Consider the following 20,959-nt stretch of genomic DNA (forward strand, 5'->3'; position numbering starts at 1 on the left):
TATCGGCTGAGAACCAGTGTATTCAAGATATTATGGCCATTGCCGAGTGAATGCTGTAGCGCTTCCCGACGAGTCGGGTTCGGATCCTCTATCAACTTCCACGCAGGGTGATGATCTTTTGGTCATCACACTCGCCAGCTGAAATCGGCGCTGCCTTGTCGTAGTAGTAAAAGAGTAGTGGCCCGTGGGGGGATCGAACCCACGACCTTCGCGTTATTAGCACGACGCTCTAACCAACTGAGCTAACGGGCCTCGGCATATGCAGATGCTCAGCCCTACGCTGGAAACAGGTGGCATGAAGCCATACACCATTTCTATGGTCGTCGTGTGTCTGCTTCCCTAGTCTATATTCTGCTGACGGTCACGAAACAGTAGCTATATTGCGAGCAGGACGGGAAACGGCCGCTCGGACAGCTCAAACTTGTCACGATTCGTGTGGAAAAAATTCCGTTCCGGTACCGGGAATCGAACCCGGGCCTCCTGGGTGAAACCCAGGTATCCTAGCCACTAGACCACACCGGATGTGGCCGTTCCGTTAGACCGTTCGTACGGTCGCTTGTCGCATTTCGTGTCGAGTGCCGCGTCGGCGCCCCTCTCTCTTTGCGGGCATCTTTGCACATACTGACTGGCAAGGCGCGCACCTCAAACGTCGCAGAGCAATGCTTTTGGCTTCATGCTCTGCTGGGAGAAGAGGGAAAGGGAAGCTGTAAGTAGCAATAACAGGAAGTAAACATTTTCCCGCTGAAGCGTTGTGGATAACAAACAAGAAATACGTTGGCGCCCTAGCTACAGCACCACCATCAGTCACAGAAAATTAAATGCCCCGGGTGAGGATCGAACTCACGACCTTAAGATTATGAGACTTACGCGCTGCCTACTGCGCTACCGAGGCACGGGTGAACCGCTTGTCCTGGAAACTGGGTAAATAGCCTGCCCAATATTAGGCGTAGAGACACTGTACTTCCTCGATAACGTGTTCTGTTGCTACACGTGCACTGCCGGCCCAGTTGATTGCGGTGTTGCTGCAGCTGTTGGCAACGATAGGCAGCACTCCTTGTCGTTAAAGTTCAGTGCCTCGGAGGCACCGGGACACAGCAACTTGTGAGGCCAGGCCGACGCTAGTCTGTAGAACATGATGCGAGCGTCCTAGTGGGGACCCGCGAGTGCTGCGTTCTCGGTTCTTCTCAAGGGAATCCAGCTATACGTTCTTGTGGATCGTGCATCTCAAGCGCGCAAGCCACGCGGCAGCATTATCGCGGGAAAAGCAAGATGATGCATCGGCCGGGAATCGAACCCGGGCCGCCCGCGTGGCAGGCGAGCATTCTACCACTGAACCACCGATGCCCGGGCCAGCGGTAACTTGACGCTGCTTCCCGAGCAGATGTCTCAAGGGAAAGTGGGACTGCCGTCAAGCGCCGTAGCATTCTGTGGAAAAGATGCTGCAGACGCTGAATCCTGCACTGCACTGCTTAAAAATGCCGCCAGAACGCGGTCCTCTGCGTACTCTTGCGTCGCCGGCGCCCAACTCTTGCCAAAGGATGCGAAATGTGCGCGGATACGCTGTCCGAATGCGTCTGGATGTGCTCCCCTAGCCCGCCTCGAAATGCGCCTGCCAGGTACGATCACCTTCGGCCGCTGCCGACTGGCGGGAAGCCGACACAGCGCGGACGCGCGGCGCTCGCTTGTGCGGTGGTGGTGTAATGGTCAGCATAGTTGCCTTCCAAGCAGTTGATCCGGGTTCGATTCCCGGCCACCGCAGCAGGCTTTTAATTTCGCGTATGAGTACTTTTGCCACGCGCTCTTAAATTATTGTTTTTTCGCCCTCTTACTCGCTGCACACCAGCCCTTAGTGTGTCTCGACTTGTCTCGACTTTGCTCAGCTGACGCGAGAGCTGACGCTCTCAAATCGGCCTATATCAAAACGACAAGCACGAGAAACGACTGAGAGAGGTAAGGAGAGGCGAGGCGATGGACACACAGCACGCCCCCTTCATTTCACGGTGGCGTCTCCCTGACCGAATCGGGCTGTAGCTCCGAAAAGAAAGGAGAAACAAAAATAGGAAGTAAAAGTGCCAATAGTGCCCTGTGTTCCCATGCGCTCACCCGCCCAAGTACTAACAAGGGCCAAAGTTGTTACGCATCGGCAATCGGACATTTTCTTTCATTTTCTCTTTATCGGCTGAGAACCAGTGTATTCAAGATATTATGGCCATTGCCGAGTGAATGCTGTAGCGCTTCCCGACGAGTCGGGTTCGGATCCTCTATCAACTTCCACGCAGGGTGATGATCTTTTGGTCATCACACTCGCCAGCTGAAATCGGCGCTGCCTTGTCGTAGTAGTAAAAGAGTAGTGGCCCGTGGGGGGATCGAACCCACGACCTTCGCGTTATTAGCACGACGCTCTAACCAACTGAGCTAACGGGCCTCGGCATATGCAGATGCTCAGCCCTACGCTGGAAACAGGTGGCATGAAGCCATACACCATTTCTATGGTCGTCGTGTGTCTGCTTCCCTAGTCTATATTCTGCTGACGGTCACGAAACAGTAGCTATATTGCGAGCAGGACGGGAAACGGCCGCTCGGACAGCTCAAACTTGTCACGATTCGTGTGGAAAAAATTCCGTTCCGGTACCGGGAATCGAACCCGGGCCTCCTGGGTGAAACCCAGGTATCCTAGCCACTAGACCACACCGGATGTGGCCGTTCCGTTAGACCGTTCGTACGGTCGCTTGTCGCATTTCGTGTCGAGTGCCGCGTCGGCGCCCCTCTCTCTTTGCGGGCATCTTTGCACATACTGACTGGCAAGGCGCGCACCTCAAACGTCGCAGAGCAATGCTTTTGGCTTCATGCTCTGCTGGGAGAAGAGGGAAAGGGAAGCTGTAAGTAGCAATAACAGGAAGTAAACATTTTCCCGCTGAAGCGTTGTGGATAACAAACAAGAAATACGTTGGCGCCCTAGCTACAGCACCACCATCAGTCACAGAAAATTAAATGCCCCGGGTGAGGATCGAACTCACGACCTTAAGATTATGAGACTTACGCGCTGCCTACTGCGCTACCGAGGCACGGGTGAACCGCTTGTCCTGGAAACTGGGTAAATAGCCTGCCCAATATTAGGCGTAGAGACACTGTACTTCCTCGATAACGTGTTCTGTTGCTACACGTGCACTGCCGGCCCAGTTGATTGCGGTGTTGCTGCAGCTGTTGGCAACGATAGGCAGCACTCCTTGTCGTTAAAGTTCAGTGCCTCGGAGGCACCGGGACACAGCAACTTGTGAGGCCAGGCCGACGCTAGTCTGTAGAACATGATGCGAGCGTCCTAGTGGGGACCCGCGAGTGCTGCGTTCTCGGTTCTTCTCAAGGGAATCCAGCTATACGTTCTTGTGGATCGTGCATCTCAAGCGCGCAAGCCACGCGGCAGCATTATCGCGGGAAAAGCAAGATGATGCATCGGCCGGGAATCGAACCCGGGCCGCCCGCGTGGCAGGCGAGCATTCTACCACTGAACCACCGATGCCCGGGCCAGCGGTAACTTGACGCTGCTTCCCGAGCAGATGTCTCAAGGGAAAGTGGGACTGCCGTCAAGCGCCGTAGCATTCTGTGGAAAAGATGCTGCAGACGCTGAATCCTGCACTGCACTGCTTAAAAATGCCGCCAGAACGCGGTCCTCTGCGTACTCTTGCGTCGCCGGCGCCCAACTCTTGCCAAAGGATGCGAAATGTGCGCGGATACGCTGTCCGAATGCGTCTGGATGTGCTCCCCTAGCCCGCCTCGAAATGCGCCTGCCAGGTACGATCACCTTCGGCCGCTGCCGACTGGCGGGAAGCCGACACAGCGCGGACGCGCGGCGCTCGCTTGTGCGGTGGTGGTGTAATGGTCAGCATAGTTGCCTTCCAAGCAGTTGATCCGGGTTCGATTCCCGGCCACCGCAGCAGGCTTTTAATTTCGCGTATGAGTACTTTTGCCACGCGCTCTTAAATTATTGTTTTTTCGCCCTCTTACTCGCTGCACACCAGCCCTTAGTGTGTCTCGACTTGTCTCGACTTTGCTCAGCTGACGCGAGAGCTGACGCTCTCAAATCGGCCTATATCAAAACGACAAGCACGAGAAACGACTGAGAGAGGTAAGGAGAGGCGAGGCGATGGACACACAGCACGCCCCCTTCATTTCACGGTGGCGTCTCCCTGACCGAATCGGGCTGTAGCTCCGAAAAGAAAGGAGAAACAAAAATAGGAAGTAAAAGTGCCAATAGTGCCCTGTGTTCCCATGCGCTCACCCGCCCAAGTACTAACAAGGGCCAAAGTTGTTACGCATCGGCAATCGGACATTTTCTTTCATTTTCTCTTTATCGGCTGAGAACCAGTGTATTCAAGATATTATGGCCATTGCCGAGTGAATGCTGTAGCGCTTCCCGACGAGTCGGGTTCGGATCCTCTATCAACTTCCACGCAGGGTGATGATCTTTTGGTCATCACACTCGCCAGCTGAAATCGGCGCTGCCTTGTCGTAGTAGTAAAAGAGTAGTGGCCCGTGGGGGGATCGAACCCACGACCTTCGCGTTATTAGCACGACGCTCTAACCAACTGAGCTAACGGGCCTCGGCATATGCAGATGCTCAGCCCTACGCTGGAAACAGGTGGCATGAAGCCATACACCATTTCTATGGTCGTCGTGTGTCTGCTTCCCTAGTCTATATTCTGCTGACGGTCACGAAACAGTAGCTATATTGCGAGCAGGACGGGAAACGGCCGCTCGGACAGCTCAAACTTGTCACGATTCGTGTGGAAAAAATTCCGTTCCGGTACCGGGAATCGAACCCGGGCCTCCTGGGTGAAAGCCAGGTATCCTAGCCACTAGACCACACCGGATGTGGCCGTTCCGTTAGACCGTTCGTACGGTCGCTTGTCGCATTTCGTGTCGAGTGCCGCGTCGGCGCCCCTCTCTCTTTGCGGGCATCTTTGCACATACTGACTGGCAAGGCGCGCACCTCAAACGTCGCAGAGCAATGCTTTTGGCTTCATGCTCTGCTGGGAGAAGAGGGAAAGGGAAGCTGTAAGTAGCAATAACAGGAAGTAAACATTTTCCCGCTGAAGCGTTGTGGATAACAAACAAGAAATACGTTGGCGCCCTAGCTACAGCACCACCATCAGTCACAGAAAATTAAATGCCCCGGGTGAGGATCGAACTCACGACCTTAAGATTATGAGACTTACGCGCTGCCTACTGCGCTACCGAGGCACGGGTGAACCGCTTGTCCTGGAAACTGGGTAAATAGCCTGCCCAATATTAGGCGTAGAGACACTGTACTTCCTCGATAACGTGTTCTGTTGCTACACGTGCACTGCCGGCCCAGTTGATTGCGGTGTTGCTGCAGCTGTTGGCAACGATAGGCAGCACTCCTTGTCGTTAAAGTTCAGTGCCTCGGAGGCACCGGGACACAGCAACTTGTGAGGCCAGGCCGACGCTAGTCTGTAGAACATGATGCGAGCGTCCTAGTGGGGACCCGCGAGTGCTGCGTTCTCGGTTCTTCTCAAGGGAATCCAGCTATACGTTCTTGTGGATCGTGCATCTCAAGCGCGCAAGCCACGCGGCAGCATTATCGCGGGAAAAGCAAGATGATGCATCGGCCGGGAATCGAACCCGGGCCGCCCGCGTGGCAGGCGAGCATTCTACCACTGAACCACCGATGCCCGGGCCAGCGGTAACTTGACGCTGCTTCCCGAGCAGATGTCTCAAGGGAAAGTGGGACTGCCGTCAAGCGCCGTAGCATTCTGTGGAAAAGATGCTGCAGACGCTGAATCCTGCACTGCACTGCTTAAAAATGCCGCCAGAACGCGGTCCTCTGCGTACTCTTGCGTCGCCGGCGCCCAACTCTTGCCAAAGGATGCGAAATGTGCGCGGATACGCTGTCCGAATGCGTCTGGATGTGCTCCCCTAGCCCGCCTCGAAATGCGCCTGCCAGGTACGATCACCTTCGGCCGCTGCCGACTGGCGGGAAGCCGACACAGCGCGGACGCGCGGCGCTCGCTTGTGCGGTGGTGGTGTAATGGTCAGCATAGTTGCCTTCCAAGCAGTTGATCCGGGTTCGATTCCCGGCCACCGCAGCAGGCTTTTAATTTCGCGTATGAGTACTTTTGCCACGCGCTCTTAAATTATTGTTTTTTCGCCCTCTTACTCGCTGCACACCAGCCCTTAGTGTGTCTCGACTTGTCTCGACTTTGCTCAGCTGACGCGAGAGCTGACGCTCTCAAATCGGCCTATATCAAAACGACAAGCACGAGAAACGACTGAGAGAGGTAAGGAGAGGCGAGGCGATGGACACACAGCACGCCCCCTTCATTTCACGGTGGCGTCTCCCTGACCGAATCGGGCTGTAGCTCCGAAAAGAAAGGAGAAACAAAAATAGGAAGTAAAAGTGCCAATAGTGCCCTGTGTTCCCATGCGCTCACCCGCCCAAGTACTAACAAGGGCCAAAGTTGTTACGCATCGGCAATCGGACATTTTCTTTCATTTTCTCTTTATCGGCTGAGAACCAGTGTATTCAAGATATTATGGCCATTGCCGAGTGAATGCTGTAGCGCTTCCCGACGAGTCGGGTTCGGATCCTCTATCAACTTCCACGCAGGGTGATGATCTTTTGGTCATCACACTCGCCAGCTGAAATCGGCGCTGCCTTGTCGTAGTAGTAAAAGAGTAGTGGCCCGTGGGGGGATCGAACCCACGACCTTCGCGTTATTAGCACGACGCTCTAACCAACTGAGCTAACGGGCCTCGGCATATGCAGATGCTCAGCCCTACGCTGGAAACAGGTGGCATGAAGCCATACACCATTTCTATGGTCGTCGTGTGTCTGCTTCCCTAGTCTATATTCTGCTGACGGTCACGAAACAGTAGCTATATTGCGAGCAGGACGGGAAACGGCCGCTCGGACAGCTCAAACTTGTCACGATTCGTGTGGAAAAAATTCCGTTCCGGTACCGGGAATCGAACCCGGGCCTCCTGGGTGAAAGCCAGGTATCCTAGCCACTAGACCACACCGGATGTGGCCGTTCCGTTAGACCGTTCGTACGGTCGCTTGTCGCATTTCGTGTCGAGTGCCGCGTCGGCGCCCCTCTCTCTTTGCGGGCATCTTTGCACATACTGACTGGCAAGGCGCGCACCTCAAACGTCGCAGAGCAATGCTTTTGGCTTCATGCTCTGCTGGGAGAAGAGGGAAAGGGAAGCTGTAAGTAGCAATAACAGGAAGTAAACATTTTCCCGCTGAAGCGTTGTGGATAACAAACAAGAAATACGTTGGCGCCCTAGCTACAGCACCACCATCAGTCACAGAAAATTAAATGCCCCGGGTGAGGATCGAACTCACGACCTTAAGATTATGAGACTTACGCGCTGCCTACTGCGCTACCGAGGCACGGGTGAACCGCTTGTCCTGGAAACTGGGTAAATAGCCTGCCCAATATTAGGCGTAGAGACACTGTACTTCCTCGATAACGTGTTCTGTTGCTACACGTGCACTGCCGGCCCAGTTGATTGCGGTGTTGCTGCAGCTGTTGGCAACGATAGGCAGCACTCCTTGTCGTTAAAGTTCAGTGCCTCGGAGGCACCGGGACACAGCAACTTGTGAGGCCAGGCCGACGCTAGTCTGTAGAACATGATGCGAGCGTCCTAGTGGGGACCCGCGAGTGCTGCGTTCTCGGTTCTTCTCAAGGGAATCCAGCTATACGTTCTTGTGGATCGTGCATCTCAAGCGCGCAAGCCACGCGGCAGCATTATCGCGGGAAAAGCAAAATGATGCATCGGCCGAGAATCGAACCCGGGCCGCCCGCGTGGCAGGCGAGCATTCTACCACTGAACCACCGATGCCCGGGCCAGCGGTAACTTGACGCTGCTTCCCGAGCAGATGTCTCAAGGGAAAGTGGGACTGCCGTCAAGCGCCGTAGCATTCTGTGGAAAAGATGCTGCAGACGCTGAATCCTGCACTGCACTGCTTAAAAATGCCGCCAGAACGCGGTCCTCTGCGTACTCTTGCGTCGCCGGCGCCCAACTCTTGCCAAAGGATGCGAAATGTGCGCGGATACGCTGTCCGAATGCGTCTGGATGTGCTCCCCTAGCCCGCCTCGAAATGCGCCTGCCAGGTACGATCACCTTCGGCCGCTGCCGACTGGCGGGAAGCCGACACAGCGCGGACGCGCGGCGCTCGCTTGTGCGGTGGTGGTGTAATGGTCAGCATAGTTGCCTTCCAAGCAGTTGATCCGGGTTCGATTCCCGGCCACCGCAGCAGGCTTTTAATTTCGCGTATGAGTACTTTTGCCACGCGCTCTTAAATTATTGTTTTTTCGCCCTCTTACTCGCTGCACACCAGCCCTTAGTGTGTCTCGACTTGTCTCGACTTTGCTCAGCTGACGCGAGAGCTGACGCTCTCAAATCGGCCTATATCAAAACGACAAGCACGAGAAACGACTGAGAGAGGTAAGGAGAGGCGAGGCGATGGACACACAGCACGCCCCCTTCATTTCACGGTGGCGTCTCCCTGACCGAATCGGGCTGTAGCTCCGAAAAGAAAGGAGAAACAAAAATAGGAAGTAAAAGTGCCAATAGTGCCCTGTGTTCCCATGCGCTCACCCGCCCAAGTACTAACAAGGGCCAAAGTTGTTACGCATCGGCAATCGGACATTTTCTTTCATTTTCTCTTTATCGGCTGAGAACCAGTGTATTCAAGATATTATGGCCATTGCCGAGTGAATGCTGTAGCGCTTCCCGACGAGTCGGGTTCGGATCCTCTATCAACTTCCACGCAGGGTGATGATCTTTTGGTCATCACACTCGCCAGCTGAAATCGGCGCTGCCTTGTCGTAGTAGTAAAAGAGTAGTGGCCCGTGGGGGGATCGAACCCACGACCTTCGCGTTATTAGCACGACGCTCTAACCAACTGAGCTAACGGGCCTCGGCATATGCAGATGCTCAGCCCTACGCTGGAAACAGGTGGCATGAAGCCATACACCATTTCTATGGTCGTCGTGTGTCTGCTTCCCTAGTCTATATTCTGCTGACGGTCACGAAACAGTAGCTATATTGCGAGCAGGACGGGAAACGGCCGCTCGGACAGCTCAAACTTGTCACGATTCGTGTGGAAAAAATTCCGTTCCGGTACCGGGAATCGAACCCGGGCCTCCTGGGTGAAAGCCAGGTATCCTAGCCACTAGACCACACCGGATGTGGCCGTTCCGTTAGACCGTTCGTACGGTCGCTTGTCGCATTTCGTGTCGAGTGCCGCGTCGGCGCCCCTCTCTCTTTGCGGGCATCTTTGCACATACTGACTGGCAAGGCGCGCACCTCAAACGTCGCAGAGCAATGCTTTTGGCTTCATGCTCTGCTGGGAGAAGAGGGAAAGGGAAGCTGTAAGTAGCAATAACAGGAAGTAAACATTTTCCCGCTGAAGCGTTGTGGATAACAAACAAGAAATACGTTGGCGCCCTAGCTACAGCACCACCATCAGTCACAGAAAATTAAATGCCCCGGGTGAGGATCGAACTCACGACCTTAAGATTATGAGACTTACGCGCTGCCTACTGCGCTACCGAGGCACGGGTGAACCGCTTGTCCTGGAAACTGGGTAAATAGCCTGCCCAATATTAGGCGTAGAGACACTGTACTTCCTCGATAACGTGTTCTGTTGCTACACGTGCACTGCCGGCCCAGTTGATTGCGGTGTTGCTGCAGCTGTTGGCAACGATAGGCAGCACTCCTTGTCGTTAAAGTTCAGTGCCTCGGAGGCACCGGGACACAGCAACTTGTGAGGCCAGGCCGACGCTAGTCTGTAGAACATGATGCGAGCGTCCTAGTGGGGACCCGCGAGTGCTGCGTTCTCGGTTCTTCTCAAGGGAATCCAGCTATACGTTCTTGTGGATCGTGCATCTCAAGCGCGCAAGCCACGCGGCAGCATTATCGCGGGAAAAGCAAAATGATGCATCGGCCGAGAATCGAACCCGGGCCGCCCGCGTGGCAGGCGAGCATTCTACCACTGAACCACCGATGCCCGGGCCAGCGGTAACTTGACGCTGCTTCCCGAGCAGATGTCTCAAGGGAAAGTGGGACTGCCGTCAAGCGCCGTAGCATTCTGTGGAAAAGATGCTGCAGACGCTGAATCCTGCACTGCACTGCTTAAAAATGCCGCCAGAACGCGGTCCTCTGCGTACTCTTGCGTCGCCGGCGCCCAACTCTTGCCAAAGGATGCGAAATGTGCGCGGATACGCTGTCCGAATGCGTCTGGATGTGCTCCCCTAGCCCGCCTCGAAATGCGCCTGCCAGGTACGATCACCTTCGGCCGCTGCCGACTGGCGGGAAGCCGACACAGCGCGGACGCGCGGCGCTCGCTTGTGCGGTGGTGGTGTAATGGTCAGCATAGTTGCCTTCCAAGCAGTTGATCCGGGTTCGATTCCCGGCCACCGCAGCAGGCTTTTAATTTCGCGTATGAGTACTTTTGCCACGCGCTCTTAAATTATTGTTTTTTCGCCCTCTTACTCGCTGCACACCAGCCCTTAGTGTGTCTCGACTTGTCTCGACTTTGCTCAGCTGACGCGAGAGCTGACGCTCTCAAATCGGCCTATATCAAAACGACAAGCACGAGAAACGACTGAGAGAGGTAAGGAGAGGCGAGGCGATGGACACACAGCACGCCCCCTTCATTTCACGGTGGCGTCTCCCTGACCGAATCGGGCTGTAGCTCCGAAAAGAAAGGAGAAACAAAAATAGGAAGTAAAAGTGCCAATAGTGCCCTGTGTTCCCATGCGCTCACCCGCCCAAGTACTAACAAGGGCCAAAGTTGTTACGCATCGGCAATCGGACATTTTCTTTCATTTTCTCTTTATCGGCTGAGAACCAGTGTATTCAAGATATTATGGCCATTGCCGAGTGAATGCTGTAGCGCTTCCCGACGAGTCGGGTTCGGATCCTCTATCAACTTCCACGCAGGGTGATGATCTTTTGGTCATCACACTCGCCAGCTGAAATCGGCGCTGCCTTGTCGTAGTAGTAAAAGAGTAGTGGCCCGTGGGGGGATCGAACCCACGACCTTCGCGTTATTAGCACGACGCTCTAACCAACTGAGCTAACGGGCCTCGGCATATGCAGATGCTCAGCCCTACGCTGGAAACAGGTGGCATGAAGCCATACACCATTTCTATGGTCGTCGTGTGTCTGCTTCCCTAGTCTATATTCTGCTGACGGTCACGAAACAGTAGCTATATTGCGAGCAGGACGGGAAACGGCCGCTCGGACAGCTCAAACTTGTCACGATTCGTGTGGAAAAAATTCCGTTCCGGTACCGGGAATCGAACCCGGGCCTCCTGGGTGAAAGCCAGGTATCCTAGCCACTAGACCACACCGGATGTGGCCGTTCCGTTAGACCGTTCGTACGGTCGCTTGTCGCATTTCGTGTCGAGTGCCGCGTCGGCGCCCCTCTCTCTTTGCGGGCATCTTTGCACATACTGACTGGCAAGGCGCGCACCTCAAACGTCGCAGAGCAATGCTTTTGGCTTCATGCTCTGCTGGGAGAAGAGGGAAAGGGAAGCTGTAAGTAGCAATAACAGGAAGTAAACATTTTCCCGCTGAAGCGTTGTGGATAACAAACAAGAAATACGTTGGCGCCCTAGCTACAGCACCACCATCAGTCACAGAAAATTAAATGCCCCGGGTGAGGATCGAACTCACGACCTTAAGATTATGAGACTTACGCGCTGCCTACTGCGCTACCGAGGCACGGGTGAACCGCTTGTCCTGGAAACTGGGTAAATAGCCTGCCCAATATTAGGCGTAGAGACACTGTACTTCCTCGATAACGTGTTCTGTTGCTACACGTGCACTGCCGGCCCAGTTGATTGCGGTGTTGCTGCAGCTGTTGGCAACGATAGGCAGCACTCCTTGTCGTTAAAGTTCAGTGCCTCGGAGGCACCGGGACACAGCAACTTGTGAGGCCAGGCCGACGCTAGTCTGTAGAACATGATGCGAGCGTCCTAGTGGGGACCCGCGAGTGCTGCGTTCTCGGTTCTTCTCAAGGGAATCCAGCTATACGTTCTTGTGGATCGTGCATCTCAAGCGCGCAAGCCACGCGGCAGCATTATCGCGGGAAAAGCAAAATGATGCATCGGCCGAGAATCGAACCCGGGCCGCCCGCGTGGCAGGCGAGCATTCTACCACTGAACCACCGATGCCCGGGCCAGCGGTAACTTGACGCTGCTTCCCGAGCAGATGTCTCAAGGGAAAGTGGGACTGCCGTCAAGCGCCGTAGCATTCTGTGGAAAAGATGCTGCAGACGCTGAATCCTGCACTGCACTGCTTAAAAATGCCGCCAGAACGCGGTCCTCTGCGTACTCTTGCGTCGCCGGCGCCCAACTCTTGCCAAAGGATGCGAAATGTGCGCGGATACGCTGTCCGAATGCGTCTGGATGTGCTCCCCTAGCCCGCCTCGAAATGCGCCTGCCAGGTACGATCACCTTCGGCCGCTGCCGACTGGCGGGAAGCCGACACAGCGCGGACGCGCGGCGCTCGCTTGTGCGGTGGTGGTGTAATGGTCAGCATAGTTGCCTTCCAAGCAGTTGATCCGGGTTCGATTCCCGGCCACCGCAGCAGGCTTTTAATTTCGCGTATGAGTACTTTTGCCACGCGCTCTTAAATTATTGTTTTTTCGCCCTCTTACTCGCTGCACACCAGCCCTTAGTGTGTCTCGACTTGTCTCGACTTTGCTCAGCTGACGCGAGAGCTGACGCTCTCAAATCGGCCTATATCAAAACGACAAGCACGAGAAACGACTGAGAGAGGTAAGGAGAGGCGAGGCGATGGACACACAGCACGCCCCCTTCATTTCACGGTGGCGTCTCCCTGACCGAATCGGGCTGTAGCTCCGAAAAGAAAGGAGAAACAAAAATAGGAAGTAAAAGTGCCAATAGTGCCCTGTGTTCCCATGCGCTCACCCGCCCAAGTACTAACAAGGGCCAAAGTTGTTACGCATCGGCAATCGGACATTTTCTTTCATTTTCTCTTTATCGGCTGAGAACCAGTGTATTCAAGATATTATGGCCATTGCCGAGTGAATGCTGTAGCGCTTCCCGACGAGTCGGGTTCGGATCCTCTATCAACTTCCACGCAGGGTGATGATCTTTTGGTCATCACACTCGCCAGCTGAAATCGGCGCTGCCTTGTCGTAGTAGTAAAAGAGTAGTGGCCCGTGGGGGGATCGAACCCACGACCTTCGCGTTATTAGCACGACGCTCTAACCAACTGAGCTAACGGGCCTCGGCATATGCAGATGCTCAGCCCTACGCTGGAAACAGGTGGCATGAAGCCATACACCATTTCTATGGTCGTCGTGTGTCTGCTTCCCTAGTCTATATTCTGCTGACGGTCACGAAACAGTAGCTATATTGCGAGCAGGACGGGAAACGGCCGCTCGGACAGCTCAAACTTGTCACGATTCGTGTGGAAAAAATTCCGTTCCGGTACCGGGAATCGAACCCGGGCCTCCTGGGTGAAAGCCAGGTATCCTAGCCACTAGACCACACCGGATGTGGCCGTTCGTTAGACCGTTCGTACGGTCGCTTGTCGCATTTCGTGTCGAGTGCCCGCGTCGGCGCCCCTCTCTCTTTGCGGGCATCTTTGCACATACTGACTGGCAAGGCGCGCACCTCAAACGTCGCAGAGCAATGCTTTTGGCTTCATGCTCTGCTGGGAGAAGAGGGAAAGGGAAGCTGTAAGTAGCAATAACAGGAAGTAAACATTTTCCCGCTGAAGCGTTGTGGATAACAAACAAGAAATACGTTGGCGCCCTAGCTACAGCACCACCATCAGTCACAGAAAATTAAATGCCCCGGGTGAGGATCGAACTCACGACCTTAAGATTATGAGACTTACGCGCTGCCTACTGCGCTACCGAGGCACGGGTGAACCGCTTGTCCTGGAAACTGGGTAAATAGCCTGCCCAATATTAGGCGTAGAGACACTGTACTTCCTCGATAACGTGTTCTGTTGCTACACGTGCACTGCCGGCCCAGTTGATTGCGGTGTTGCTGCAGCTGTTGGCAACGATAGGCAGCACTCCTTGTCGTTAAAGTTCAGTGCCTCGGAGGCACCGGGACACAGCAACTTGTGAGGCCAGGCCGACGCTAGTCTGTAGAACATGATGCGAGCGTCCTAGTGGGGACCCGCGAGTGCTGCGTTCTCGGTTCTTCTCAAGGGAATCCAGCTATACGTTCTTGTGGATCGTGCATCTCAAAGCGCGCAAGCCACGCGGCAGCATTATCGCGGGAAAAGCAAAATGATGCATCGGCCGAGAATCGAACCCGGGCCGCCCGCGTGGCAGGCGAGCATTCTACCACTGAACCACCGATGCCCGGGCCAGCGGTAACTTGACGCTGCTTCCCGAGCAGATGTCTCAAGGGAAAGTGGGACTGCCGTCAAGCGCCGTAGCATTCTGTGGAAAAGATGCTGCAGACGCTGAATCCTGCACTGCACTGCTTAAAAATGCCGCCAGAACGCGGTCCTCTGCGTACTCTTGCGTCGCCGGCGCCCAACTCTTGCCAAAGGATGCGAAATGTGCGCGGATACGCTGTCCGAATGCGTCTGGATGTGCTCCCCTAGCCCGCCTCGAAATGCGCCTGCCAGGTACGATCACCTTCGGCCGCTGCCGACTGGCGGGAAGCCGACACAGCGCGGACGCGCGGCGCTCGCTTGTGCGGTGGTGGTGTAATGGTCAGCATAGTTGCCTTCCAAGCAGTTGATCCGGGTTCGATTCCCGGCCACCGCAGCAGGCTTTTAATTTCGCGTATGAGTACTTTTGCCACGCGCTCTTAAATTATTGTTTTTTCGCCCTCTTACTCGCTGCACACCAGCCCTTAGTGTGTCTCGACTTGTCTCGACTTTGCTCAGCTGACGCGAGAGCTGACGCTCTCAATCGGCCTATATCAAAACGACAAGCACGAGAAACGACTGAGAGAGGTAAGGAGAGGCGAGGCGATGGACACACAGCACGCCCCCTTCATTTCACGGTGGCGTCTCCCTGACCGAATCGGGCTGTAGCTCCGAAAAGAAAGGAGAAACAAAAATAGGAAGTAAAAGTGCCAATAGTGCCCTGTGTTCCCATGCGCTCACCCGCCCAAGTACTAACAAGGGCCAAAGTTGTTACGCATCGGCAATCGGACATTTTCTTTCATTTTCTCTTTATCGGCTGAGAACCAGTGTATTCAAGATATTATGGCCATTGCCGAGTGAATGCTGTAGCGCTTCCCGACGAGTCGGGTTCGGATCCTCTATCAACTTCCACGCAGGGTGATGATCTTTTGGTCATCACACTCGCCAGCTGAAATCGGCGCTGCCTTGTCGTAGTAGTAAAAGAGTAGTGGCCCGTGGGGGGATCGAACCCACGACCTTCGCGTTATTAGCACGACGCTCTAACCAACTGAGCTAACGGGCCTCGGCATATGCAGATGCTCAGCCCTACGCTGGAAACAGGTGGCATGAAGCCATACACCATTTCTATGGTCGTCGTGTGTCTGCTTCCCTAGTCTATATTCTGCTGACGGTCACGAAATCAGTAGCTATATTGCGAGCAGGACGGGAAACGGCCGCTCGGACAGCTCAAACTTGTCACGATTCGTGTGGAAAAAATTCCGTTCCGGTACCGGGAATCGAACCGGGCCTCCTGGGTGAAAGCCAGGTATCCTAGCCACTAGACCACACCGGATGTGGCCGTTCCGTTAGACCGTTCGTACGGTCGCTTGTCGCATTTCGTGTCGAGTGCCGCGTCGGCGCCCCTCTCTCTTTGCGGGCATCTTTGCACATACTGACTGGCAAGGCGCGCACCTCAAACGTCGCAGAGCAATGCTTTTGGCTTCATGCTCTGCTGGGAGAAGAGGGAAAGGGAAGCTGTAAGTAGCAATAACAGGAAGTAAACATTTTCCCGCTGAAGCGTTGTGGATAACAAACAAGAAATACGTTGGCGCCCTAGCTACAGCACCACCATCAGTCACAGAAAATTAAATGCCCCGGGTGAGGATCGAACTCACGACCTTAAGATTATGAGACTTACGCGCTGCCTACTGCGCTACCGAGGCACGGGTGAACCGCTTGTCCTGGAAACTGGGTAAATAGCCTGCCCAATATTAGGCGTAGAGACACTGTACTTCCTCGATAACGTGTTCTGTTGCTACACGTGCACTGCCGGCCCAGTTGATTGCGGTGTTGCTGCAGCTGTTGGCAACGATAGGCAGCACTCCTTGTCGTTAAAGTTCAGTGCCTCGGAGGCACCGGGACACAGCAACTTGTGAGGCCAGGCCGACGCTAGTCTGTAGAACATGATGCGAGCGTCCTAGTGGGGACCCGCGAGTGCTGCGTTCTCGGTTCTTCTCAAGGGAATCCAGCTATACGTTCTTGTGGATCGTGCATCTCAAGCGCGCAAGCCACGCGGCAGCATTATCGCGGGAAAAGCAAAATGATGCATCGGCCGGGAATCGAACCCGGGCCGCCCGCGTGGCAGGCGAGCATTCTACCACTGAACCACCGATGCCCTTGCCAGCGGTAACTTGACGCTGCTTCCCGAGCAGATGTCTCAAGGGAAAGTGGGACTGCCGTCAAGCGCCGTAGCATTCTGTGGAAAAGATGCTGCAGACGCTGAATCCTGCACTGCACTGCTTAAAAATGCCGCCAGAACGCGGTCCTCTGCGTACTCTTGCGTCGCCGGCGCCCAACTCTTGCCAAAGGATGCGAAATGTGCGCGGATACGCTGTCCGAATGCGTCTGGATGTGCTCCCCTAGCCCGCCTCGAAATGCGCCTGCCAGGTACGATCACCTTCGGCCGCTGCCGACTGGCGGGAAGCCGACACAGCGCGGACGCGCGGCGCTCGCTTGTGCGGTGGTGGTGTAATGGTCAGCATAGTTGCCTTCCAAGCAGTTGATCCGGGTTCGATTCCGGCCACCGCAGCAGGCTTTTAATTTCGCGTATGAGTACTTTTGCCACGCGCTCTTAAATTATTGTTTTTTCGCCCTCTTACTCGCTGCACACCAGCCCTTAGTGTGTCTCGACTTGTCTCGACTTTGCTCAGCTGACGCGAGAGCTGACGCTCTCAAATCGGCCTATATCAAAACGACAAGCACGAGAAACGACTGAGAGAGGTAAGGAGAGGCGAGGCGATGGACACACAGCACGCCCCCTTCATTTCACGGTGGCGTCTCCCTGACCGAATCGGGCTGTAGCTCCGAAAAGAAAGGAGAAACAAAAATAGGAAGTAAAAGTGCCAATAGTGCCCTGTGTTCCCATGCGCTCACCCGCCCAAGTACTAACAAGGGCCAAAGTTGTTACGCATCGGCAATCGGACATTTTCTTTCATTTTCTCTTTATCGGCTGAGAACCAGTGTATTCAAGATATTATGGCCATTGCCGAGTGAATGCTGTAGCGCTTCCCGACGAGTCGGGTTCGGATCCTCTATCAACTTCCACGCAGGGTGATGATCTTTTGGTCATCACACTCGCCAGCTGAAATCGGCGCTGCCTTGTCGTAGTAGTAAAAGAGTAGTGGCCCGTGGGGGGATCGAACCCACGACCTTCGCGTTATTAGCACGACGCTCTAACCAACTGAGCTAACGGGCCTCGGCATATGCAGATGCTCAGCCCTACGCTGGAAACAGGTGGCATGAAGCCATACACCATTTCTATGGTCGTCGTGTGTCTGCTTCCCTAGTCTATATTCTGCTGACGGTCACGAAACAGTAGCTATATTGCGAGCAGGACGGGAAACGGCCGCTCGGACAGCTCAAACTTGTCACGATTCGTGTGGAAAAAATTCCGTTCCGGTACCGGGAATCGAACCCGGGCCTCCTGGGTGAAAGCCAGGTATCCTAGCCACTAGACCACACCGGATGTGGCCGTTCCGTTAGACCGTTCGTACGGTCGCTTGTCGCATTTCGTGTCGAGTGCCGCGTCGGCGCCCCTCTCTCTTTGCGGGCATCTTTGCACATACTGACTGGCAAGGCGCGCACCTCAAACGTCGCAGAGCAATGCTTTTGGCTTCATGCTCTGCTGGGAGAAGAGGGAAAGGGAAGCTGTAAGTAGCAATAACAGGAAGTAAACATTTTCCCGCTGAAGCGTTGTGGATAACAAACAAGAAATACGTTGGCGCCCTAGCTACAGCACCACCATCAGTCACAGAAAATTAAATGCCCCGGGTGAGGATCGAACTCACGACCTTAAGATTATGAGACTTACGCGCTGCCTACTGCGCTACCGAGGCACGGGTGAACCGCTTGTCCTGGAAACTGGGTAAATAGCCTGCCCAATATTAGGCGTAGAGACACTGTACTTCCTCGATAACGTGTTCTGTTGCTACACGTGCACTGCCGGCCCAGTTGATTGCGGTGTTGCTGCAGCTGTTGGCAACGATAGGCAGCACTCCTTGTCGTTAAAGTTCAGTGCCTCGGAGGCACCGGGACACAGCAACTTGTGAGGCCAGGCCGACGCTAGTCTGTAGAACATGATGCGAGCGTCCTAGTGGGGACCCGCGAGTGCTGCGTTCTCGGTTCTTCTCAAGGGAATCCAGCTATACGTTCTTGTGGATCGTGCATCTCAAGCGCGCAAGCCACGCGGCAGCATTATCGCGGGAAAAGCAAAATGATGCATCGGCCGGGAATCGAACCCGGGCCGCCCGCGTGGCAGGCGAGCATTCTACCACTGAACCACCGATGCCCTTGCCAGCGGTAACTTGACGCTGCTTCCCGAGCAGATGTCTCAAGGGAAAGTGGGACTGCCGTCAAGCGCCGTAGCATTCTGTGGAAAAGATGCTGCAGACGCTGAATCCTGCACTGCACTGCTTAAAATGCCGCCAGAACGCGGTCCTCTGCGTACTCTTGCGTCGCCGGCGCCCAACTCTTGCCAAAGGATGCGAAATGTGCGCGGATACGCTGTCCGAATGCGTCCTGGATGTGCTCCCCTAGCCCGCCTCGAAATGCGCCTGCCAGGTACGATCACCTTCGGCCGCTGCCGACTGGCGGGGAAGCCGACACAGCGCGGACGCGCGGCGCTCGCTTGTGCGGTGGTGGTGTAATGGTCAGCATAGTTGCCTTCCAAGCAGTTGATCCGGGTTCGATTCCCGGCCACCGCAGCAGGCTTTTAATTTCGCGTATGAGTACTTTTGCCACGCGCTCTTAAATTATTGTTTTTTCGCCCTCTTACTCGCTGCACACCAGCCCTTAGTGTGTCTCGACTTGTCTCGACTTTGCTCAGCTGACGCGAGAGCTGACGCTCTCAAATCGGCCTATATCAAAACGACAAGCACGAGAAACGACTGAGAGAGGTAAGGAGAGGCGAGGCGATGGACACACAGCACGCCCCCTTCATTTCACGGTGGCGTCCTCCCTGACCGAATCGGGCTGTAGCTCCGAAAAGAAAGGAGGAAACAAAAATAGGAAGTAAAAGTGCCAATAGTGCCCTGTGTTCCCATGCGCTCACCCGCCCAAGTACTAACAAGGGCCAAAGTTGTTACGCATCGGCAATCGGACATTTTCTTTCATTTTCTCTTTATCGGCTGAGAACCAGTGTATTCAAGATATTATGGCCATTGCCGAGTGAATGCTGTAGCGCTTCCCGACGAGTCGGGTTCGGATCCTCTATCAACTTCCACGCAGGGTGATGATCTTTTGGTCATCACACTCGCCAGCTGAAATCGGCGCTGCCTTGTCGTAGTAGTAAAAGAGTAGTGGCCCGTGGGGGGATCGAACCCACGACCTTCGCGTTATTAGCACGACGCTCTAACCAACTGAGCTAACGGGCCTCGGCATATGCAGATGCTCAGCCCTACGCTGGAAACAGGTGGCATGAAGCCATACACCATTTCTATGGTCGTCGTTGTGTCTGCTTCCCTAGTCTATATTCTGCTGACGGTCACGAAACAGTAGCTATATTGCGAGCAGGACGGGAAACGGCCGCTCGGACAGCTCAAACTTGTCACGATTCGTGTGGAAAAAATTCCGTTCCGGTACCGGGAATCGAACCCGGGCCTCCTGGGTGAAAGCCAGGTATCCTAGCCACTTAGACCACACCGGATGTGGCCGTTCCGTTAGACCGTTCGTACGGTCGCTTGTCGCATTTCGTGTCGAGTGCCGCGTCGGCGCCCCTCTCTCTTTGCGGGCATCTTTGCACATACTGACTGGCAAGGCGCGCACCTCAAACGTCGCAGAGCAATGCTTTTGGCTTCATGCTCTGCTGGGAGAAGAGGAAAGGGAAGCTGTAAGTAGCAATAACAGGAAGTAAACATTTTCCCGCTGAAGCGTTGTGGATAACAAACAAGAAATACGTTGGCGCCCTAGCTACAGCACCACCATCAGTCACAGAAAATTAAATGCCCCGGGTGAGGATCGAACTCACGACCTTAAGATTATGAGACTTACGCGCCTGCCTACTGCGCTACCGAGGCACGGGTGAACCGCTTGTCCTGGAAACTGGGTAAATAGCCTGCCCAATATTAGGCGTAGAGACACTGTACTTCCTCGATAACGTGTTCTGTTGCTACACGTGCACTGCCGGCCCAGTTGATTGCGGTGTTGCTGCAGCTGTTGGCAACGATAGGCAGCACTCCTTGTCGTTAAAGTTCAGTGCTCGGAGGCACCGGGACACAGCAACTTGTGAGGCCAGGCCGACGCTAGTCTGTAGAACATGATGCGAGCGTCCTAGTGGGGACCGCGAGTGCTGCGTTCTCGGTTCTTCTCAAGGGAATCCAGCTATACGTTCTTGTGGATCGTGCATCTCAAGCGCGCAAGCCACGCGGCAGCATTATCGCGGGAAAAGCAAAATGATGCATCGGCCGAGAATCGAACCCGGGCCGCCCGCGTGGCAGGCGAGCATTCTACCACTGAACCACCGATGCCCGGGCCAGCGGTAACTTGACGCTGCTTCCCGAGCAGATGTCTCAAGGGAAAGTGG

At 54.8% G+C, this 20,959-nt stretch overlaps 49 non-coding genes across 49 annotated transcripts; 9 read left to right on the forward strand and 40 right to left on the reverse strand.

The window, feature by feature from the left end:
• Positions 1-178: 178 nt before the first annotated feature.
• Trnai-aau lies at positions 179-252 on the reverse strand. Its single transcript has one exon. It is a non-coding gene; the product is annotated as a tRNA-Ile (tRNA).
• A 198-nt stretch (positions 253-450) lies between these two features.
• On the reverse strand, positions 451-522 carry Trnae-uuc. The gene has a single exon. It is a non-coding gene; the product is annotated as a tRNA-Glu (tRNA).
• A 297-nt stretch (positions 523-819) lies between these two features.
• Positions 820-892, reverse strand: Trnam-cau. The gene has a single exon. It is a non-coding gene; the product is annotated as a tRNA-Met (tRNA).
• Positions 893-1,273: 381 nt separating this feature from the next.
• Trnag-gcc lies at positions 1,274-1,344 on the reverse strand. Its single transcript has one exon. It is a non-coding gene; the product is annotated as a tRNA-Gly (tRNA).
• Positions 1,345-1,686: 342 nt separating this feature from the next.
• Trnag-ucc lies at positions 1,687-1,758 on the forward strand. Its single transcript has one exon. It is a non-coding gene; the product is annotated as a tRNA-Gly (tRNA).
• A 593-nt stretch (positions 1,759-2,351) lies between these two features.
• Positions 2,352-2,425, reverse strand: Trnai-aau. Its single transcript has one exon. It is a non-coding gene; the product is annotated as a tRNA-Ile (tRNA).
• A 198-nt stretch (positions 2,426-2,623) lies between these two features.
• Positions 2,624-2,695, reverse strand: Trnae-uuc. The gene has a single exon. It is a non-coding gene; the product is annotated as a tRNA-Glu (tRNA).
• A 297-nt stretch (positions 2,696-2,992) lies between these two features.
• On the reverse strand, positions 2,993-3,065 carry Trnam-cau. Its single transcript has one exon. It is a non-coding gene; the product is annotated as a tRNA-Met (tRNA).
• A 381-nt stretch (positions 3,066-3,446) lies between these two features.
• Trnag-gcc lies at positions 3,447-3,517 on the reverse strand. Its single transcript has one exon. It is a non-coding gene; the product is annotated as a tRNA-Gly (tRNA).
• Positions 3,518-3,859: 342 nt separating this feature from the next.
• Trnag-ucc lies at positions 3,860-3,931 on the forward strand. The gene has a single exon. It is a non-coding gene; the product is annotated as a tRNA-Gly (tRNA).
• A 593-nt stretch (positions 3,932-4,524) lies between these two features.
• Trnai-aau lies at positions 4,525-4,598 on the reverse strand. Its single transcript has one exon. It is a non-coding gene; the product is annotated as a tRNA-Ile (tRNA).
• A 198-nt stretch (positions 4,599-4,796) lies between these two features.
• Trnae-uuc lies at positions 4,797-4,868 on the reverse strand. Its single transcript has one exon. It is a non-coding gene; the product is annotated as a tRNA-Glu (tRNA).
• Positions 4,869-5,165: 297 nt separating this feature from the next.
• On the reverse strand, positions 5,166-5,238 carry Trnam-cau. The gene has a single exon. It is a non-coding gene; the product is annotated as a tRNA-Met (tRNA).
• A 381-nt stretch (positions 5,239-5,619) lies between these two features.
• Positions 5,620-5,690, reverse strand: Trnag-gcc. The gene has a single exon. It is a non-coding gene; the product is annotated as a tRNA-Gly (tRNA).
• A 342-nt stretch (positions 5,691-6,032) lies between these two features.
• Trnag-ucc lies at positions 6,033-6,104 on the forward strand. Its single transcript has one exon. It is a non-coding gene; the product is annotated as a tRNA-Gly (tRNA).
• A 593-nt stretch (positions 6,105-6,697) lies between these two features.
• Trnai-aau lies at positions 6,698-6,771 on the reverse strand. The gene has a single exon. It is a non-coding gene; the product is annotated as a tRNA-Ile (tRNA).
• A 198-nt stretch (positions 6,772-6,969) lies between these two features.
• On the reverse strand, positions 6,970-7,041 carry Trnae-uuc. The gene has a single exon. It is a non-coding gene; the product is annotated as a tRNA-Glu (tRNA).
• Positions 7,042-7,338: 297 nt separating this feature from the next.
• Trnam-cau lies at positions 7,339-7,411 on the reverse strand. The gene has a single exon. It is a non-coding gene; the product is annotated as a tRNA-Met (tRNA).
• A 381-nt stretch (positions 7,412-7,792) lies between these two features.
• Trnag-gcc lies at positions 7,793-7,863 on the reverse strand. Its single transcript has one exon. It is a non-coding gene; the product is annotated as a tRNA-Gly (tRNA).
• A 342-nt stretch (positions 7,864-8,205) lies between these two features.
• On the forward strand, positions 8,206-8,277 carry Trnag-ucc. The gene has a single exon. It is a non-coding gene; the product is annotated as a tRNA-Gly (tRNA).
• Positions 8,278-8,870: 593 nt separating this feature from the next.
• Positions 8,871-8,944, reverse strand: Trnai-aau. The gene has a single exon. It is a non-coding gene; the product is annotated as a tRNA-Ile (tRNA).
• A 198-nt stretch (positions 8,945-9,142) lies between these two features.
• Trnae-uuc lies at positions 9,143-9,214 on the reverse strand. Its single transcript has one exon. It is a non-coding gene; the product is annotated as a tRNA-Glu (tRNA).
• A 297-nt stretch (positions 9,215-9,511) lies between these two features.
• On the reverse strand, positions 9,512-9,584 carry Trnam-cau. Its single transcript has one exon. It is a non-coding gene; the product is annotated as a tRNA-Met (tRNA).
• Positions 9,585-9,965: 381 nt separating this feature from the next.
• Trnag-gcc lies at positions 9,966-10,036 on the reverse strand. Its single transcript has one exon. It is a non-coding gene; the product is annotated as a tRNA-Gly (tRNA).
• A 342-nt stretch (positions 10,037-10,378) lies between these two features.
• Positions 10,379-10,450, forward strand: Trnag-ucc. The gene has a single exon. It is a non-coding gene; the product is annotated as a tRNA-Gly (tRNA).
• Positions 10,451-11,043: 593 nt separating this feature from the next.
• Trnai-aau lies at positions 11,044-11,117 on the reverse strand. The gene has a single exon. It is a non-coding gene; the product is annotated as a tRNA-Ile (tRNA).
• Positions 11,118-11,315: 198 nt separating this feature from the next.
• On the reverse strand, positions 11,316-11,387 carry Trnae-uuc. Its single transcript has one exon. It is a non-coding gene; the product is annotated as a tRNA-Glu (tRNA).
• A 297-nt stretch (positions 11,388-11,684) lies between these two features.
• Trnam-cau lies at positions 11,685-11,757 on the reverse strand. Its single transcript has one exon. It is a non-coding gene; the product is annotated as a tRNA-Met (tRNA).
• A 381-nt stretch (positions 11,758-12,138) lies between these two features.
• Positions 12,139-12,209, reverse strand: Trnag-gcc. The gene has a single exon. It is a non-coding gene; the product is annotated as a tRNA-Gly (tRNA).
• A 342-nt stretch (positions 12,210-12,551) lies between these two features.
• Trnag-ucc lies at positions 12,552-12,623 on the forward strand. The gene has a single exon. It is a non-coding gene; the product is annotated as a tRNA-Gly (tRNA).
• A 593-nt stretch (positions 12,624-13,216) lies between these two features.
• Positions 13,217-13,290, reverse strand: Trnai-aau. The gene has a single exon. It is a non-coding gene; the product is annotated as a tRNA-Ile (tRNA).
• A 198-nt stretch (positions 13,291-13,488) lies between these two features.
• Positions 13,489-13,560, reverse strand: Trnae-uuc. The gene has a single exon. It is a non-coding gene; the product is annotated as a tRNA-Glu (tRNA).
• A 297-nt stretch (positions 13,561-13,857) lies between these two features.
• Positions 13,858-13,930, reverse strand: Trnam-cau. Its single transcript has one exon. It is a non-coding gene; the product is annotated as a tRNA-Met (tRNA).
• Positions 13,931-14,312: 382 nt separating this feature from the next.
• Trnag-gcc lies at positions 14,313-14,383 on the reverse strand. Its single transcript has one exon. It is a non-coding gene; the product is annotated as a tRNA-Gly (tRNA).
• Positions 14,384-14,725: 342 nt separating this feature from the next.
• Positions 14,726-14,797, forward strand: Trnag-ucc. The gene has a single exon. It is a non-coding gene; the product is annotated as a tRNA-Gly (tRNA).
• A 592-nt stretch (positions 14,798-15,389) lies between these two features.
• Positions 15,390-15,463, reverse strand: Trnai-aau. Its single transcript has one exon. It is a non-coding gene; the product is annotated as a tRNA-Ile (tRNA).
• Positions 15,464-15,662: 199 nt separating this feature from the next.
• Trnae-uuc lies at positions 15,663-15,733 on the reverse strand. Its single transcript has one exon. It is a non-coding gene; the product is annotated as a tRNA-Glu (tRNA).
• A 297-nt stretch (positions 15,734-16,030) lies between these two features.
• Trnam-cau lies at positions 16,031-16,103 on the reverse strand. Its single transcript has one exon. It is a non-coding gene; the product is annotated as a tRNA-Met (tRNA).
• A 381-nt stretch (positions 16,104-16,484) lies between these two features.
• Trnag-gcc lies at positions 16,485-16,555 on the reverse strand. The gene has a single exon. It is a non-coding gene; the product is annotated as a tRNA-Gly (tRNA).
• A 342-nt stretch (positions 16,556-16,897) lies between these two features.
• Positions 16,898-16,968, forward strand: Trnag-ucc. The gene has a single exon. It is a non-coding gene; the product is annotated as a tRNA-Gly (tRNA).
• Positions 16,969-17,561: 593 nt separating this feature from the next.
• Positions 17,562-17,635, reverse strand: Trnai-aau. Its single transcript has one exon. It is a non-coding gene; the product is annotated as a tRNA-Ile (tRNA).
• Positions 17,636-17,833: 198 nt separating this feature from the next.
• Trnae-uuc lies at positions 17,834-17,905 on the reverse strand. Its single transcript has one exon. It is a non-coding gene; the product is annotated as a tRNA-Glu (tRNA).
• Positions 17,906-18,202: 297 nt separating this feature from the next.
• On the reverse strand, positions 18,203-18,275 carry Trnam-cau. Its single transcript has one exon. It is a non-coding gene; the product is annotated as a tRNA-Met (tRNA).
• A 381-nt stretch (positions 18,276-18,656) lies between these two features.
• Positions 18,657-18,727, reverse strand: Trnag-gcc. The gene has a single exon. It is a non-coding gene; the product is annotated as a tRNA-Gly (tRNA).
• A 343-nt stretch (positions 18,728-19,070) lies between these two features.
• Positions 19,071-19,142, forward strand: Trnag-ucc. Its single transcript has one exon. It is a non-coding gene; the product is annotated as a tRNA-Gly (tRNA).
• A 595-nt stretch (positions 19,143-19,737) lies between these two features.
• On the reverse strand, positions 19,738-19,811 carry Trnai-aau. The gene has a single exon. It is a non-coding gene; the product is annotated as a tRNA-Ile (tRNA).
• Positions 19,812-20,010: 199 nt separating this feature from the next.
• Trnae-uuc lies at positions 20,011-20,083 on the reverse strand. Its single transcript has one exon. It is a non-coding gene; the product is annotated as a tRNA-Glu (tRNA).
• A 296-nt stretch (positions 20,084-20,379) lies between these two features.
• Trnam-cau lies at positions 20,380-20,453 on the reverse strand. The gene has a single exon. It is a non-coding gene; the product is annotated as a tRNA-Met (tRNA).
• Positions 20,454-20,832: 379 nt separating this feature from the next.
• On the reverse strand, positions 20,833-20,903 carry Trnag-gcc. Its single transcript has one exon. It is a non-coding gene; the product is annotated as a tRNA-Gly (tRNA).
• Positions 20,904-20,959: the final 56 nt, after the last annotated feature.

This window comes from Schistocerca americana, unplaced genomic scaffold (genome assembly GCF_021461395.2).
Source record: "Schistocerca americana isolate TAMUIC-IGC-003095 unplaced genomic scaffold, iqSchAmer2.1 HiC_scaffold_1078, whole genome shotgun sequence".
NCBI lineage: Eukaryota > Metazoa > Arthropoda > Insecta > Orthoptera > Acrididae > Schistocerca > Schistocerca americana.